Here is a 17,439-nt window from a genome sequence, read left to right on the forward strand (position 1 = left end):
ATTGGTCTTTATTTAAAGACCAATAAATGCAGTGGTTTCTCTGTATCTGAAAATGGCTTAGCCATTTTGTGGGGCTGAGGCTGAAAGGAGCCTTCCCTTAGTAGCCTTGTCCCTTAACATTTTCCATCCACAGGGTTCTGCATAGCAATTTGTCCAGAGTGAATATGGTCATGGCCATGATGAGAAAGAGCATGTCCTTGTAGATGGGACTAGACTTACTCTCAGTTTTTTAAGACTGACAAACAGAACAAAGCAGAAGGATGTAGATGGTTTTCAGGTAATACACACAGCAAAGTTAAATTTATTTTTTAGTACGGAAGACTGGTTATCTAGTTTTGAATAATGCGGAGAAGAGCAACATTGATTTCTTTGATTCTCTAGCTCTTGGGACTAAATAATGATGCTGTAGAAGAAAGAGAATGACATGGTGATGCTGCCCAATTACTGAAAAGGAGAAGGGACATGAATGAACAAAATGGTTTCCTGTAAATTGTCTGAGCCCTAGCTCCCTAGTAATGACTTTAATAGGGTCAGGGTTTTATTACTTTATTGACAAGATATGCTGTAACAAAATCATTTTTTTATGATGAATTAAATGTATAGATCTGAATGTACAGCCTTGCTATCAAAAACAGTACAGACTACAGGAATTAAAACTAGACAGTTCAGGATAGGAGTCTGTAATTAGTAGGCAGGTTGGGTTTTTTTCAGTAACTGGCCTTTTTCCTCTTGCTGCCCACTTCTTCATGTGTACAGCAATGGTTTTCAAATACAGATTTTTGGGGAAGGTAGCAAGAGGAACAGCTGGTTTTTTGACGCAGGCATTGGTACCTAATGAATTTTCTGCTGAGCAAGTTTAACCATAATTTTTAGTTTGAACATATTCTTTGTTAATGTGGAAAGGTGCAAAATATTTTCATAGTTTTTTTACTCTTTATCACAGTTAGTATAAAGAAAAAAGACTGTCTTTTTTTCCTTGGTGGAATGTTTATGAAATGAGAGTGGATGTCACATGGTTGTGTGACTTGGAATGAATCGAATTGTGTGGGTTGACAAGTCAATGACAGAAATTGTGGAGAAATTCAAGAATTGTGGAGAAATTGTAAGCAGACATCCTGAGTTCGGTTGGGATAGAGTTAATTTTCTTCTTAGTGGGGTTTTGATTTAGAATAAGAATAGTGATTATGAACACACTGGTGTTTCTGTTGTTGCTAGGTAGTGTGTACCCTAAATCAAGGACTTTTCAACTTCCTCTGCTTTGCCAGTGAGGAAGTGCATAAGAAGCCATGAGGGAATAAACCAGGAGAGATGGCCCAAACTGGCTAAAGAGACATTCCATACCATAAACTCATGTCCAATAAGCTGGGGGGAGTTGGGTGGGAGCTGCTCGTACAGCTTAAGGACAGGCTGGACATCAGTCAGCAGGTGGTGAGCCTTATTGAATTGTCTTATCACTTTTCTTTCTTGGGATTTATTTATCTTTTTTTTTTTTGTAATCTCACTTTTGTTACAGTTTTTTGTTGTTGTTGTTGTTACAATTTTTATTACAATATTTTAATTTTATTTGGGTTTATAAATTTTTTCTTCAGCTCTCCTCCCCAGCCCACTGTGTGGTAGGGAGTGATTGAGCAACTGCATATTACTTAGTTGCTGGCTGGGATTAAACTATGACAGCATGATATTTTCTATGATTATGAATTGCAACTCAGAGGAAAAGAAAAAATTGTATTGCTCTTCATGTCTACAGAGTTCAGCATTGTATTTTACTCTATTGAGAATCTAAGTTTGAGGAACAACTGTTTTCCGACAACAAATACAAATATTTGCATTATCTCTTTTGTGAGTATTATTATCATTATTTTAAATGTATGTTAGTTGTACTATATTCATCTTGTTCCTAAGAATTAAGCTGCATTCAAGGGTAATACTGTCTTTTTTGGTGATTCTAATGAGGTAATAACATACAGGAATCATTAGCCCAAATATAATTGAAGCCTGAAACTGTGACAGCTGAGAAAGTGCTGTGTGTTTTTAGTGATATGAAGACTGACTTCAGTTTAAAAGTAAGCTGCTAACAGATGTTTAGAGCACTCTTCTTTTTCATTAACAATGTGAGTCAAACCCTGAATACTTGACTAGGAAAACAACTTCCTGCTAAACCAGTGGTATCACAAATCTACCATGTTTGCTAGGCTATTGGGTCACTGTAACAATTATGAGTGTTAAATAAATACTCATTAAATATTTCATCTTTTCATGCTGGGGGAAAAAACTAAAAGAATTTACATTACACCAAATTCAGATTCTTTTGGGTTTTTTTGTCTGACAGTGAAATTCTGTCCTACCCCATGACAATCTTTATCAATTTAAATTGTTCAAGTAAGAAATATGAGGAAATGTGAAGGAGGAGCTAGATTTACAAAGCTAATGGCAAAGTGATTTTCCTCTTCATTGAAGTATGTACCTCCAGGTATAAATCAACAAAAGTGCAAGAGGTAGTTGTTATTCTTTTCCTCAGGATGTGTGAATTTAATCCTTTAACCCAAATTAATGTCCTAGCTACCAACAAGTAAGTATTCTAAGGTTTCTTTTTTAGATACTGCTGCTTTATCTTCCCTAAAAAATAAAGCTAGGAAAACTCACTAAGTCAGTGAACCTCAGCATTGGATTGCAACATTATTAGTGTCTTATAAAAATTAAAACTGTTTCACAAAAATTAATATGAAAGACCCAAATGAGAATTATATATAGTATTTTAGTGACTAGAAAACTTACTTCTCAGGTGGGGAACTTCTGCTGAGTTCACTTTCTATTTAATTTATGAACAAGTATTAGAGTCCAGATTTCACAGGGGATGTAAATAATGTGATTTCAAAGACACCATTGAAGTTAAACCCATTATTCCCAGAAAAAAAGGCTTGTATAAATAATAAAGTAGAACTGTAAAAGATCATTCCAAAATACCATTATTTTTTTAACTCCTGCTTACATGAAAACTGAAATGATAATTCAAAATTATATTTCGTTTATTAACTTGCCTATTTAAAGTAGTATTTTTTATAACTTTGCCCTTCTTTTCTTTTTAACAGCACCTTCAGGCTTGAAGGAGTATCTATATTTGGAGGCACGTCAATTAATTTGCATATCAGATTCATCATGGTGACTTCTTGCAGGCCAGATCTGAGAAGTAAACAGGAAACCTGACCCTTAGTGGAGAATGGAAGAACCCTTGAAGTCAGAGCACAACTGAGCACTAGTGTAATCTGCATTGAATCATCTTTTTCAGATCTGACAGCTACAAGCTGAGTCCTGGCAAAAGCCACAGCCTTAAATTCCATTCAGTGGGAAAGAAGGATAAGAGAACTCAATGTTTTGCCCCATTGCAGAAACTGCTGTCTCCAAGCCTGACGCCTGAGTTCTATGCTGAGCAACCAGAGTACCAAACAAGTTTTTTTATGGGTACAGCCAGCATCAACAAATATTTCAATATGTAGCCAAAAGGAAAAAGGAAGCACTTAGTAATTTCAGAAAATGGATACATTTATTGTAACAGAGGAATGTTACTGTCTGTGGGGAAGAAAACCTCTGTTGTCTCTTGTATATATTCAAAGCCATACAGGAACAGGGCATAAGTGAAGTTAAGTCACTTAAAAGGATGCTCTCTCCTGTCCTCCACCCAACTTTGAGGAAGTTCCGCTCTTAGAGATTGCATCTCGATGCACTTCTATTATTTGCACTGTCACTTCCATTCAGGGTAATGATGTGTGCCACCATTTGCACAGATGGCCCCAGGAGATTTTTGACCACAACAAGCTATACTTTGCCAGGGCTCCAAATGGAATTAAAAAGTTAGAACTGAAGAAAGACATTTATGCTCTCTTTCACTATGGGGATCTCTTCACAGAAAGGATTATGATCCTTTCTTAGGATGAAATAAATACATGCATATACATACATATATACATATGTATATATATGAAAAAGCAGCAACATGATAAGGTGTATTTTAAAAGGGGATAATTCTTTTTTAATAGCATCCATTTTTTATCATATTAGCAGCCAAGAAATTTAATCTTTTGAATTATACATCAAAAAATGTTCTTGTTGAACATTGACATTTAGTCCCAGTTACTGCTAAAGAAGTCATTTGTAATATGTACTTGACATAAAATTTTTCTAGCCATTTGTCTATATTTCATGGAGAAATCTAGCAGACAAGCAACATTTTCAGTTTATTTTTCTAAATAAATGTGTTGTTTGTATCATTTGCAGTCACTCATTTTGGCTGGTTTTCATTATCTCCAAAAGTGATTTAAAGACAGAACCAAAACACAGGGATTGTTTTTTCTTGTTAAGCTGTAATGATTTGCTGAATGAAAGCTTTAATATAAATACTGTAATTTGTAAAATGATGAAGTATATTTATATAGGCAAATATGTATGGAAAACAAAAGGAGGTATTTTAACTCTTAATTTCAGAACATAGTTTATTTTAATATCCACAGGAAGAAATTAAATATATAATGGGATAGGGGTTTTATTATCAATGAGTTTTACTAAGTGAAAATTTGGGTGTTTAAGAGTGAAATGAATGTAGTCAAATAATGGTGGTTTCCCAAATTATACAGAGACCTTTTGCCAGCTGTCTCTTTTTACTCTAAAACTGGTTTGGTCATTTGGGGGGTTGGGTTTTTCTGGGGCATGTGTGTTCTAAGGTTTTTGTTTGGTGTTTTGTTTGTTTTGGCATACTGATGAGACCATGAATTTGATACTTTTTGCTCATAATTTGAAAAGCTACAGAATAAAAGATTGTTTCTTAGAACAATCTACAGTTTGCAGTTAAGAACAATCATTGTTATTCAACTAATGCAGTGTTTTGTTGTAGTTATTGAACATTTCAATGCTAGAGCTGTTTTGAATAATTTTTTCCCCTTTTTTTCCTTAGTCCATTAGCCTATGTGTAATTCAAAGAGAAAAGTAATGCATTGCATTCCCAGTTCACTTAACTAACTCGTCTTAAGTCCAGTTATATGTATCTGATTTTTAAAGCTGAATAGCTTCTCTTTCCGTTCATTTATGGAAGCATTTAAGTGCTCACTAACAGAAAAAATACCTTTCAATAACAAAATTCATTTTAAAAAATCTGTGGGTGAACTTTGTGAGGGGCAGATATCTTAAAAATGTGTTGCTCTGCTCTAATGTGCTAACAAGTGTTATGCGTGTATGTTCGTGTGTGTGTGCACGCATGGCACCCTTACCTGCTCATTAATGAAATGCCAGCTCTGCTGAAGTAAGTGCCACAAGTCCTGTTACTGCAAAAGATGCTCATGTTACTGTATTTTTTTGGTGAAAGACCTGACCTCTGTCTTTGCTTGTGACTCTGAAGCCGTAAACAGCTTTTGAAGTTTGTCAGGAAATCGGAAAATTAAGTAAGTTTATGTTAGGCTCCCTCATTTGGCAAAAATTGGGATGATCTTATGATTTGACTCTTTTGATGAAAGTTAGTGGTCAATTTCCTTTGGTGCAATGGATAAATGAAACCTTTGTATTTGTTAAAGAATGATGGCTGTATTTTGTTCACACACAATTCAGCTTTTGGCTTATAGTGTTCTTACTGTGATGTCATTTCTGTGTCATTAGAATATGTTATTTGGACACATAACTGGCATGGGCTTGGTTTTCCTCCCTTTTTGGATAATCAATATGTTAAAATTGGAGAGCTTCTTCTTTGAGACAAGTATTCAGTTGTTTAAGAAGGGGACAACATTACTGAAACAATAAGAAAAATTCAGAATGATACTTTGAACACTTCCATCATTGCCTAATAGTAACACTTGAAAAAGCTCTTATTTTTGTGAACAAAATGCATTCATCTGTATTTGAAAAATAGCCCAATAAAAATCCAGTGGAATAATTTGTTACTACTTGCAAATGCTTTTCTGCTATGCTGAGTTCTAGATCAGCTTGTGTGTAAGAATTTTATTGCACAAAACCCACCTAAAACAATGCTCAGTTTTTTTCAAAAAATACATGAGATATGAAAAATAATGACTTGGTCCCAGGAGTAGTTTTGTATAATTTGTGCAATGCAAAAATGATCAACATATACCAACATGTAGGTCTAATTTAGGTGGAAAATTTAATTGGAAGATAACACTGCAAACCACAGGTCACATAAATCACGTGCTGTTGTTTGCACCTGCTTAACTGAGACTTCATGCTGGAAAGTAAATTTCAGTGTACATGCACACTCATACAGTGTCATATATCATGTCTTATTTTACTAGCAAAGTCATTGGCAGAAATTCAGATTGCTTGATTTTCATAGATTTAAATTAAATCCTTAGATAAGTATTCAATATTGGATATAAATTGAGATGATGTCTGTATATTGTGCAGATACTCCCATGAGATAGCATTTCAATACATAATTTCAGAAATTGCTGGCAGATAATTATGACTGAAATGCTTTTTCATAGTTTAAAACTAGAGGAGATAATTAGAATATCTTATTGAACAGCAAAAAAAATGTGGTATTTCCGTTATGGCCATCCAAGCATACTGACAAGACCAGCAGAACTTTTTCAACTAAGCTGACTTTACAGCAACTCATGGGTCCTTTTGTAGGTTTATGTGTCATGCATACAAGAAATGCCTACAGAAATATTTCTAGAGTACTAGTGCATTGTTTCATTAGCTGGCATCTGAAAAGCCACCTGGAGCAGACAATAGGCTTGAAAGGATAAGGTGTGCAAAACAAAACGCTGACAGTTCTAGACTTGTCTACAAGACAGAATTTCAGCACTTGAATTTTTTTAAAGACGAGGATCACCATCATTCATGAGAAAAATTGGGATATGTTAAAATAACTCTTTTGCGGAATGGAAGACAAAGATTACGAAAACTTGGTGATCACCAGGGTTATATAAAAGTGTCCCTCAACTGACAGAGCTGCCCCAAATGTCACATGTTGTGAATATCCCCAAGGGACAGTTTTTTTTACCCCTCTGATCAGTGATGTGCTGGGTTCATAGCAAGGCAGTGATGTTGTTAATAAAAGCTGACCACAAGGCAGTGGTAAGCTATTGTCTAAAGAGGGGTGGAGGAAGGACAGCCACCACTCTGCCCCGGAGCTTCCTGCCAGGGAGGAGGCTGTTACTGAGACTGGATCTTAGAAGGAATCTTAGAGGAATGCTGAGACTAAATCAGTGATTTTCATGGACTGGACTGTTGAAGATGCCATGAGAGAGGAAACAAAAGCCAAGTGGATGCTGTTCAAAATACTTCTCCCTCTAGATTCAATATCCTTGCAGATCTGCAAGGAAGCCATGAAATCTCCCCACAGTTGAGCTGAATTTTAGAAAAGACAATTATAAACAAGGACTCCTATTCAGGAGAATCTGGAAGGAATAATAAGAGGGTAAAGTCATGGCAGATGGCATAGAGACTATTTAAGGTATTCTTGAAGGCAGAGAGCAAATACATTCTGCTTAGCTAGAAAGGCTTGAGAAAGGGTAAAAGGGAAACCACACGGCTAATCAGCAGGGTATCAGAGGCTGCTGAGGGCAAGATGACCTTCAAATAGCTGAAGATTTTTTAAAGAAAATGTAAGGACTAAATGCAAAACTAAATACAAATTGAAAAAAAAAAAAAAACAAAAAAACCCCAAAAAACAACAAAAAAAACAAAAACAAAAACAAAAAACCCATCAAAACAAAAAAAAAACAAACCAAAAAACCAAACAACAAACCCAGAGCAACATTAATCAAATCAATTCCAAGATACTTAAGAGATTTCTCGACTAAAATAATTGAAAGAAACTAGAATCAAGAAATTCTGTTTCTACAACAGAGCAGAGGGAAGTCTTGGAGCCCATCTGTAATGCTGAAAGATAATCAAGGAAAACAGAAGCACTTAGAAGAAGCTATAGGAATAAAATGGTCAGAATATTTTAATGCTGTTCGTGCTATGGAAGGACTTTTGTAGATTCTCACACATTATTTTTTTTTGTGGGGGAGCTCATATGAAATCATGGTTTGCCAGTTTGAGGTGGTAAAAAACAAAATGAAGGGATATTCACCCAAGATTTTTGAAGTCACTTGGGATGAAATAACCAAATCGTACATGTGGAGTGAAATTCTTTGTTAAATTTATTTTCATAGCTTTTGAGGTGTGTGGTTTCAACTATGTTGCCAGTTTTATATTGAAAGAGTGTGGTCCATTAAATCAGTGTGGGGCAAAAGGGTTCAAACTTAAATAATATCTTTCTAAAAAAAAGAGCTAGAACACATCTAATGGTGTCAATATTACCAAACACTGCAGGAAATTGCACAGATGGCTAAGAGAAAACACAAAGAAAACTGCAGCTGGCTAAGAAGAAAGTTCCCACATTCATAAAAAGATGTAAAATATTGGAGAAATTATTGATTTTTGTGTCAGTTTTCACAGGCAACAGAGGCCAAGAGTGAAGTTCCAGGGGACTTATTCTGTGATCCATGTGTCTCAAAATATATTTGAACATGTGAATATGCTGGAAAAGTAGTGTATAATTATGTGGCAAATTTGGAGATCATACTAAGTCATTAAAGGTGTTAAATAGGAGAGGCCCTGAATGACTGACTAAATTAATTTTAATTTATTAAAATTAAAAATCAAATTCAATGAATATAAATATAAGTTGATATGAAAACAATTTTATATTTTACATATTTCACTTAGCTTTAATTTAGCAGTTAAATATTTCTGTGAAAATGTTGGTCTTGTGCTTAGGAGGTCAGAAAAAAATGCAAGGATCCAGTTAACATTTATTAGGAAAGCAGCAGAGAAAATAAGTGAATATTACATACATCATTGTATCAATCAACAGATATGCAGTAGCCTAATATGATATTTAACTTTTTAAATACTATTCCCAGTTCTTTGACTGGAAAACAAACAAACAAAAAATGTGATCAGACTGAAAAACCTTCAGAGAATGAATGAAAAAGTAGAAAAATAAAATGGTAAAATCAGATTCTGTCTGTGAAGTGACAGCAGGTAATAATTCTTCTGCTTAACAGAGGTGTGAAAGAGAAGTAGAGTGACAAGATCATAAATGGCATCAAGTGTGCAGTAGCAGGGGGTCATCAAACAAATCCAGACACTGGGAAGCCCAAAAATAACACCAAGGTGTTTATTTAAGCAATGTAGAAGGAAGCTGTGGAACTCTTTCACTCAAAACATATTGCATATTGCTGAAAGTTTATGCGGAAAGTTTATTGGGGGCTGTGAGAAGACAAGGAAAAATAGTAATTGAGAGTTGCTAAATGAAGTGATCCTGATTTTGCTTCTAGTGAAGACCCATTGGTGTCAGGGTGAGTATAATGAAGACGAATTTCTACATGTGTGCTCTGGATCAATGTCAGCTACTTTTGTGGCTCACATATTCCATTTACATAAACTGAAACCAGGGAGGAGAAAATTCTACTTTTTCAGAGTGTACTATGGACTTTACAGAAGCACAAACAAATTAGCAAAACCAGCCAAGAGCTTTCATATGGAAAGAACAGAAAAAAAAATCTTTAAGACAGATAAGGGATGATGTTCTGGATGTTATGTCATTATTAAAAATTCACCTGTTCAGTAATGTGGTACATTGAGGTTTATCTACTGAGATTTAAATAGACATGTGTAGTTATTAAGAATACTAATGTCAAGCAAGAGACTAATGTTTCAGGAAGTGAAACAATCCCAAATTTAAAAAAACAAACCTGCAATCTTTTGATTAGTGCTGATTACATATTTCTTTAAAATAAACATATGTGTCTGTTTAATTGTTTCCCTAACTTTGTCTCTGAAATAAATATCCTTTACCAATAAATATAGTTGCATTGCAGGTTGCAAATGGAAACCACCTGGATAATCAGATTGAGAAGCTGAGATTTTGAGAATCTGAGCCCCACATTGATCGGACAAACTCCCTTTGAATTACCTATATTTGAATAACTGGGGAGTTTTCACACATTTCCACCAAACTGACAGCAATTGGGAATATGAAAAACCCATTGTTTATAGTGGAGACTTTGACACTTTGTTAGAGAGATTAATACCTAAAATATATTACTAGAAGACACAGTCAATAGGATTTAAAACTTTTGAAAACTAAATTGCTAGACCATCTAAGATTATAAATGAACCAAAATCTCTATGTAATGTGGAATGCAATGAAATTTATTTGATTTAGCCTATTATTTGTTTCCATTTAAACAGATTTTGCAACAGCAATAAATATGTTGTGAAAAAATAGTTGTACAATAAGATCTTTTTCCTAGAGAAAAATGTTTTAAGTTGTTGTATCTGCAAAAGTGCATACATTTCTAATTATTGTAATTCAGTGAGCAACATATTTATTAGTGTTGTGACTACCACTCTTACAGTTGTGGTACTATTGATAATATAGGACAGTACATTTGGTTTTAAAATTGTTTTTCATCTATCTATTTTTAGAACAAATGCTTGTTTTTTTCCCAGCTTCTCTATAATGCTCTCTGCTTTCATATTGCTAAAAGAGACTTCTGCTTAGCTCATTCCTCTGTTTTCAAACCACAGTTGTCACTGTGACATTATAAAACTAACTTAACTAATCTGCTGGGAATTCAGTTCTGTTGATCATATGCCGTCTTCTTTTTGCTGAGTAGGAGGTATTGCAGAATGGTTAACAGGCTTATTGTAGTTCAGTTATTTGTGCTGATTTTATATTTTGTTAAAGTAAATGCATGGTATTAGTGTGCAAAAGCTAGCTGAGGACACTGTCTTTAGGCTGTTTAAACAGAGATTTCTAAGTTAATTTAGAATATCTTGAAAATGGATGAGAAGTATTTCCATCTGCCTGATTATGGCTTTGTTCTTTTTGAACTACACATATGTTCTTTTTGAGTGGATTGAATTTAACTGAATGAAATCACTATGTAATCACTTTTATTACTTTGCAAAATTATTACTTTTCTGATGTTATAGAGGATCCTACCTCACCCTTAAGTCTTTAATTAGGATTTAAAGTTTCTTAATTTTTTTTTATTGTATGCAAAGAATACAGTAAACAAAAGATTATAAAATGTAGAGTAGCAAAAGGGAGATATTTTCAAAAATAAAACCAAAAAGGTAAGCTAATTCTTTTTTTTTTGAAAGATGCAGCCACAAATTAACTGAAAATGCATTATAAGACATAGCTAAAAGATCTAAACTGGGACATGAAAAAGGAGAGGACACACTGAACATTAGATTCCTGGAACTGATGCCTGTGGAGTATGAATTAATGAGGGGTAAAATATATATCATCATTTTGTCTTCAAACTTTCAAACTTTTGCAGTTAGGGCAGATGCAGCTAAGCAATTCTAAAAAGTTGGGTTGGGACGTCTTTCTGGTTAAAAAGTGTTCTGGTTTTTCTTTGGAGGTGATCAGCCAAAGCTTTGACTTCATAACCTTCTCTGATGGTGCAGCCACACTTTCTATGGATCCTGGTATTTCATCATGAAGACATTTTTCCATACATACAACCTGATCTATCCAGCTTGCTCTTCAAGGCCACTGTTCCTTCTATAATCCCTTTTATGTTGTTTGCTACTGCTGCAAGGCGTTTATCTCTGCTTCTTCAAATACGGGCATTAGCTTTAACCTTGCCAGACTAGAAAAAGCTCATCTCACTCAACCCCCCCATGCCAGTCACGTTCTTTAGGTCCCCTGTAGCCTCTGCTGCAGGTTCTGCACAGTTCATCCAGATCAGGGGAAGAGCACATTGTTGGCCTTGTGGTCAACACTCACCCTCAAGTCCTTTCAGCCTGGGTCCTTGCAGCTCATCCAGTCACTCTCCAGCACCCACATCTACACTACCCTAGGTGCAGAGCTTGGCCCTTCTGCCTCCTAAGTGTAATAAGTCTTCCCTAGGCAAAATCAAAAAATTTCTTTAGATCCTGCTGACATTGATTTTTGTCATTCATTACATCAGTCACTTTTCTTAGCACCATGCATAAATTTCTCATGTTTGTATTCTATGTCATAATCCAGATCCCTGGTCCCATGTTGCATCATGGCAGTCATTAAGACTGGTAGAGCATGATTTGCCACTGGTAAATCTCTGTGTGTTCCTGATTGCCTTGTTTTCCATGTGTGCTCAGAAATTAATTCCAAATGAATGCTATTTGTGAAGTTTCTGGTGTAAATGTGGGGCTGCTTTTTTTTAGTGCTCCCTTGATCTCCCTTCTGTCTTAATATGAACAAAATATTTTCCTTTTTTCAGTTGTTGAGGACTTTTCTTGATTACTGTGATTTTTAATAGGTGATAATAGCCATGTGTTCTCTGCAGTCAGCACCTCTGAAACCTTGAGGTCAATTTGATCTGGCATCCTCTACTTAAGTTCAACATTTTTAAGTTGCTCCAAGCTTCTTGGTCTCTTGTAAGCCTGCTCCCAAAATAAGAAATGTATATGCAAAATTAAAAAAGTAGGCATTGACTGAGGTGAAAATGTCATTAAATAAATCAGCCTTTTCCACATAATTTATCAGTCAATTGGTTCTCCCATTCAGCAGTTTGTATTCTATGTGGATTTCCTTCTGATACTAGCATACCTGTAAGAACTCTTCCTATTACATATATGTCCCTAACTAGTTTTAGCTCTAATTAGGTTTTGGCCTTTTTATCCTTAACAGAATGAGCAATACATTTATAGTCTTTCTTTGATTTCTGTCCTTGCTTTTACTTTCTGTATGATTTCTAGCATGTAAGTTCTCTGCATAATGGTTCAGGCCTTTGACAGAAATTTCTGGTCTGCCTGCATGAAGGGGTCCTTTTCTCCTGAGCTCCAAATAATTTTTCTCTAAAAGTCAGGTATTATTCTGGACACTCCTTGTACAGGGCTCCAAGGGTATTACTCAGCAATATTCTAAATAAGTAAAAATCTGCTGTCCTGAGAACAAAATCTTCTGTCCAAAAGGCTGCTCTTTGCCTTTCTCCAAATCTTGATCTCATCTTCTCCTGGTCACTGCAACCCAAAGTAACACTCAGGAGTGTTTTCTTCTCACTGAGCGGTTGGTCAACCAGAGTATTTCCCTGGCTGGGCCCTAACTTTACATTAGAAATTCAAACACAGTGCTCTGAAGACCCTTCCACAATGCTTAAGGTTTTTATTACTTGTTCAGTAGATGTCCATATGGTCAAAATCCCTATAATAGACCAAGGGCTCTGATCAAGGGATTCCTCTTAATTGTCTGTAGACAGCTTCAGAGATGTCATCTTAGTCAGACAAGCTGTAACCCATCTGCATCAAATCATCCTGCTGCATCCTCTTGGACCTACACCTGAGGGGTCTCCACAGAAACCTCCTTGGTTTCACACTAGATCTGTCCTCAGTCAGGAATTTTCATCACATAGCACACATCTCTGCTTCCTCTGTGCCGCCTACCTTCCCTCGGCAGGCTTGTGGAGCAGACTTGTGATGACAATCAATTCAGTCTAGTGGAAGCAGCAGTGCTGAGGAACTGAAGACGACAAGAAGTGAATACCATATGTCTCACAGTCTTCATCTTTAGAGGTCTTGATGCACACAGTAACCTGACAGGAAAGATTTATGCCTGGTTTTCAACTAGAGAGGAAGGAGCATGACCTAGGTAACATTTCTATAAATGGGAGAGAAGTTGTCAACTGCGATATGAAGCTGGGAATGTGGATATTACTAGTTTAGTAATCCACTGGGAGCAAGGAACATAGGAAAAGAAGGTGAGTAAGATCCCAAGAATAAATGTGAAAGTTACGCTTGTGATGTACTGTCAGGTTTTCAGAGGGCTGTGTTCTCCTCATTAGGATACATATGAATAATGTCAAAGAGGCCACCTGAAACAGCTGGATGACTCCGCAGGAAATACTTGGTTGTCAGAGTTTTGAAGGGCATAAAATTTTGATCAAGTTACTGCAGAAAGGTTTAAAAAAATCTAAATTTTACAAACATTGAGTATTACCTGTTTTGCTGAATGAAGCTTTGAGACTAAATAGTCTGTCATTCAGGCAAGCAATATAAATTCTTTTAATATATTATCTGAATTTATTTTTAGTTAATTTGTTCTTAACCCATATGCATATGAAAATAGATTACTATCTGTGTGGACAAAATCAATACAATTGGCAAAAAAAAGTTAAATTGCTTGGGATTTGACTTCCACTTAATCTGGATACTTAACAGGATGAAGATATGTATGTCCTGCCACAGGTATAAAGGTGATTTATTCTCACTTTATTTTTTATTTCTGTTGACAGTATAATGCTAAAGGATTCACTTACATTAAAATGAGATCTTCTCTCCTTTCCACTACTGTTTTTCCTAGTCAACAGCAGATTGAGTCATTAATATGGGTTTGGCTACTTGTAGGATAGCTCCCGAATTAAAAAAGAATTGGGATTTTTTATTTTTTCCTTTGAGGATCACAGTAAGATGTGGGTGGAAAAAGAGCTGAGAAAAAAATAATATTTATTTCTCATTGTTTGAGATCTATTATGTGAGAAATAGAGTTATCTTCTGGATATACATCGTTCTGTTAGCATGAAGCATGAACAGATGGGAAGCTGATTTAGATTAGCCACTTACTTAAACTAAAGCTACTTAAGATGAATCCTTCATTATTCCAGATCATTGAGATAAGTTTTGACCAAACATGGTCATGTTTAAAAAAAATTAGCAATTTAGGGCAATATTCATGGATGGAGAATAAACTTTAAAGGTAACAGATATACTGAATTTTACCATGAGTCTTGTAACACATATAGGAAAAACCAATTTTTTGGCCTTGTTACATTTGCCATAGTAAGAAACCACACTGATACTAGAAGGAAAGGTTTACCTAGATAAACAGAAAATTTCCTATCTCTACTTGCCTGTATTAATATTTAGCAGGTCTTCTTTTTAGAACCTACTCCAGCAACTAGTATATTTTTCTTTTTGGGGGATCATACTGACAAAGCAGAGACATGGGCAGAAGTATTTACTCAGAATATATAATTGAAACATAAAATTTTCTAAGTAAAAATATGTCTTTGAAATTTTTTCAGACCCCCATTAATAGGAATTGGGCACGAGTATAATCCTTGAGGGATGATATTTTAGTTTTGATTGAAGCAAGAAATGCAATTTAATGACATTTCTAAGGACAGAAGGATTAGGGCTGCAGGCAAAAATATGAAGAACACAAGGATTTTCAAGTGCTTGTACTGCAGAGGTAATACATTCTGTTCTTCTACCCACTGGACTCATGTACCCGATAAAAGTGTACTTATACACAGATACAGAAGGATAAAGATTACAGTCATCACCTGCTGTTCTTCCTGCTGGGTTTTCATGTACTGCTTCACCTTTATAGAAACAATCAGTTTTACCAGGGGGATGTCTTGTGGGGTTTTTTGCTATTATTATTGTTATTATCAGGTTTTAAATTTTACCCATTAGGGATTTAAATATTAAGATTTTTTTTTTTACAATACTATTTATTCTGGTGTCTGAAAGCTCTTCTAATTTGATGGTACAAGTATTTTGGAAGTGTTTTATTTTTGCTGAGAAATTTGGATACCAAGAATACTTTGAAGTTTTGGATACCAAGATACTTTGAAGTTTCTGGATAACAAGAATGTGTGCGACCAGATTTATCCACTTGAATTCTTGTCTGTTATTTTTGTTTCAGTGTTAATCAAATTTCATGTCTTTTTTGCATTCATCTATATTTTAGTATAATTTTCTGAAATAAGTGGGGTTTTTTCTCAAACAAGGCAGCATAGTGCAATTTTTTGTTACAATTATATTTAATTCTTTTATATATAGATCTATATTTATAGGAATATATTTTGTGTTGGAAAAAAGTTGCAAGAAATTACAATTCTGATGTTTGAAATTTTTAGATAGTGCATTATTTAATGCCATAAAGAGTACACACACTGATCTTGCATGCTTAGATACTTTCCATTTAGTTTTGGATGAAGCAGTTTTGACATTTATCTTCATTGTCATTGTGCCAAGGACAATTCATTTTATTTAATATCTTGGTGAAGAATGGAATGACAGCAAGTATTGGAGTCAAGTATTAGACATGATACGTACTGTGGAAAAGAGTATTCCTGAGGCAACATTACTGAATCAATAATATTGTACAATGCAAAAACTAGGATGACTTTCGTTTAGAATACATATGACAATTTTTGTCTATTTCCAATATCCAATAGAGAAAGGATGCTAATGTTTTTTTCTGGGTGTTCATGAGGCTGCATTTCCAGAAATAAATATTTCTCAGAGAGTGCTTATGTAAATCATGATCATCTGAAGGCAGAATGTATTTACTGACAGTTAGAAATGAGGGTCTCAGTCTAACTGTGAAGCACTGAATCCCTGGTTATTTACTCCTTGGAATCCAAAAGTTATTTCTTTGATTAGAGGTTTGTTTTTTTTTACAAATAATGGTTAGTGATCTAATAACATAAGCAAACCACTCAGAAAGACACATTTTTAGCACTGCTAAAGCACTGCTGAAGTGCTCTAAATGACAAATGAAATAAATGTATTTATGAATGAATGAACCCTTTTTTTTTAAAAACATAAAGAAAATTTCACTGTCACCATAAATGGAAATTGTAAACTCTTGTAAGTACAGTGTCAGCCTTTAAAGCAAGCACAGGGACTGCGCTTATTTGAGAGAAAGGAAAAGAAAAAAATGTTCATTTTTTCTTGGGGAAGGGAAAGGAAAAGAAAAAGGGGAAGTTCCGGGAAGGGAAGGGAAGGGAAGTTCCGGGAAGTTCCGGGAAGGGAAGGGAAGTTCCGGGAAGGGAAGTTCCGGGAAGTTCCGGGAAGGGAAGGGAAGTTCCGGGAAGGGAAGGGAAGTTCCGGGAAGGGAAGGGAAGTTCCGGGAAGGGAAGGGAAGGGAAGGGAAAAGGCAAGAGGCAAGGTAAGGTGAGGAATTGTTGGAATGGAAGACTAGATGTCTTGCTAAAGATCAGAATTTCAGGCACTTGTAGGAAAAAGAAAAAGTCCAAAAAGTGTGACTTTCTGGTAGGTACAATTATGCATGCAGACAGGACTGTATACCTTTAATAGAACCTTTAGTAACTTTTCAGAGGCTATTAAAAGTTTAAATACACAAATAAACCTCTTATTTTTATATTCTGTATAAAAAGAATTCCTGTGCCTCAAAGTCCACGTCCACTTTTTCCAGAGCATACTTTCTTATGTCTTATATACTGCTGCAATCCAGGAACCTCAGAGAAACCCATAAATCATTTGGGAGAAACTAAGCTCTAGGCAAAGGCAAATTATTTAACAGTATTTCAGAAAGATAAATATAAGGACATTATTGAAAATGACATATATAGTAACTACAGTCTTCTGTAGACATAGAGAGAAAACTCTCTGGTTGAATCTGAGAAATAATATGTC

The 17,439-nt window shown here is 35.1% G+C and overlaps 1 protein-coding gene across 5 annotated transcripts in view; it reads left to right on the forward strand.

The window, feature by feature from the left end:
- PRR16 (proline rich 16) overlaps positions 1–17,439 on the forward strand; it is a 237,739-nt gene that overhangs the window by 127,948 nt on the left and 92,352 nt on the right. For 4 of the 5 annotated variants that reach the window (XR_005255524.1, XR_005255527.1, XR_005255526.1 and 1 more), the window contains one exon: positions 3,090–16,791. The exons of the other annotated variant lie outside the window; for it this stretch is intronic. The gene's annotated coding sequence lies outside the window, so the exon portion shown is untranslated. Of the gene's footprint in view, positions 1–3,089; positions 16,792–17,439 lie in introns of those variants that run through there. 5 annotated transcript variants of the gene reach the window in all.

This window comes from Motacilla alba, chromosome Z (genome assembly GCF_015832195.1).
Source record: "Motacilla alba alba isolate MOTALB_02 chromosome Z, Motacilla_alba_V1.0_pri, whole genome shotgun sequence".
Classification (NCBI taxonomy): domain Eukaryota; kingdom Metazoa; phylum Chordata; class Aves; order Passeriformes; family Motacillidae; genus Motacilla; species Motacilla alba.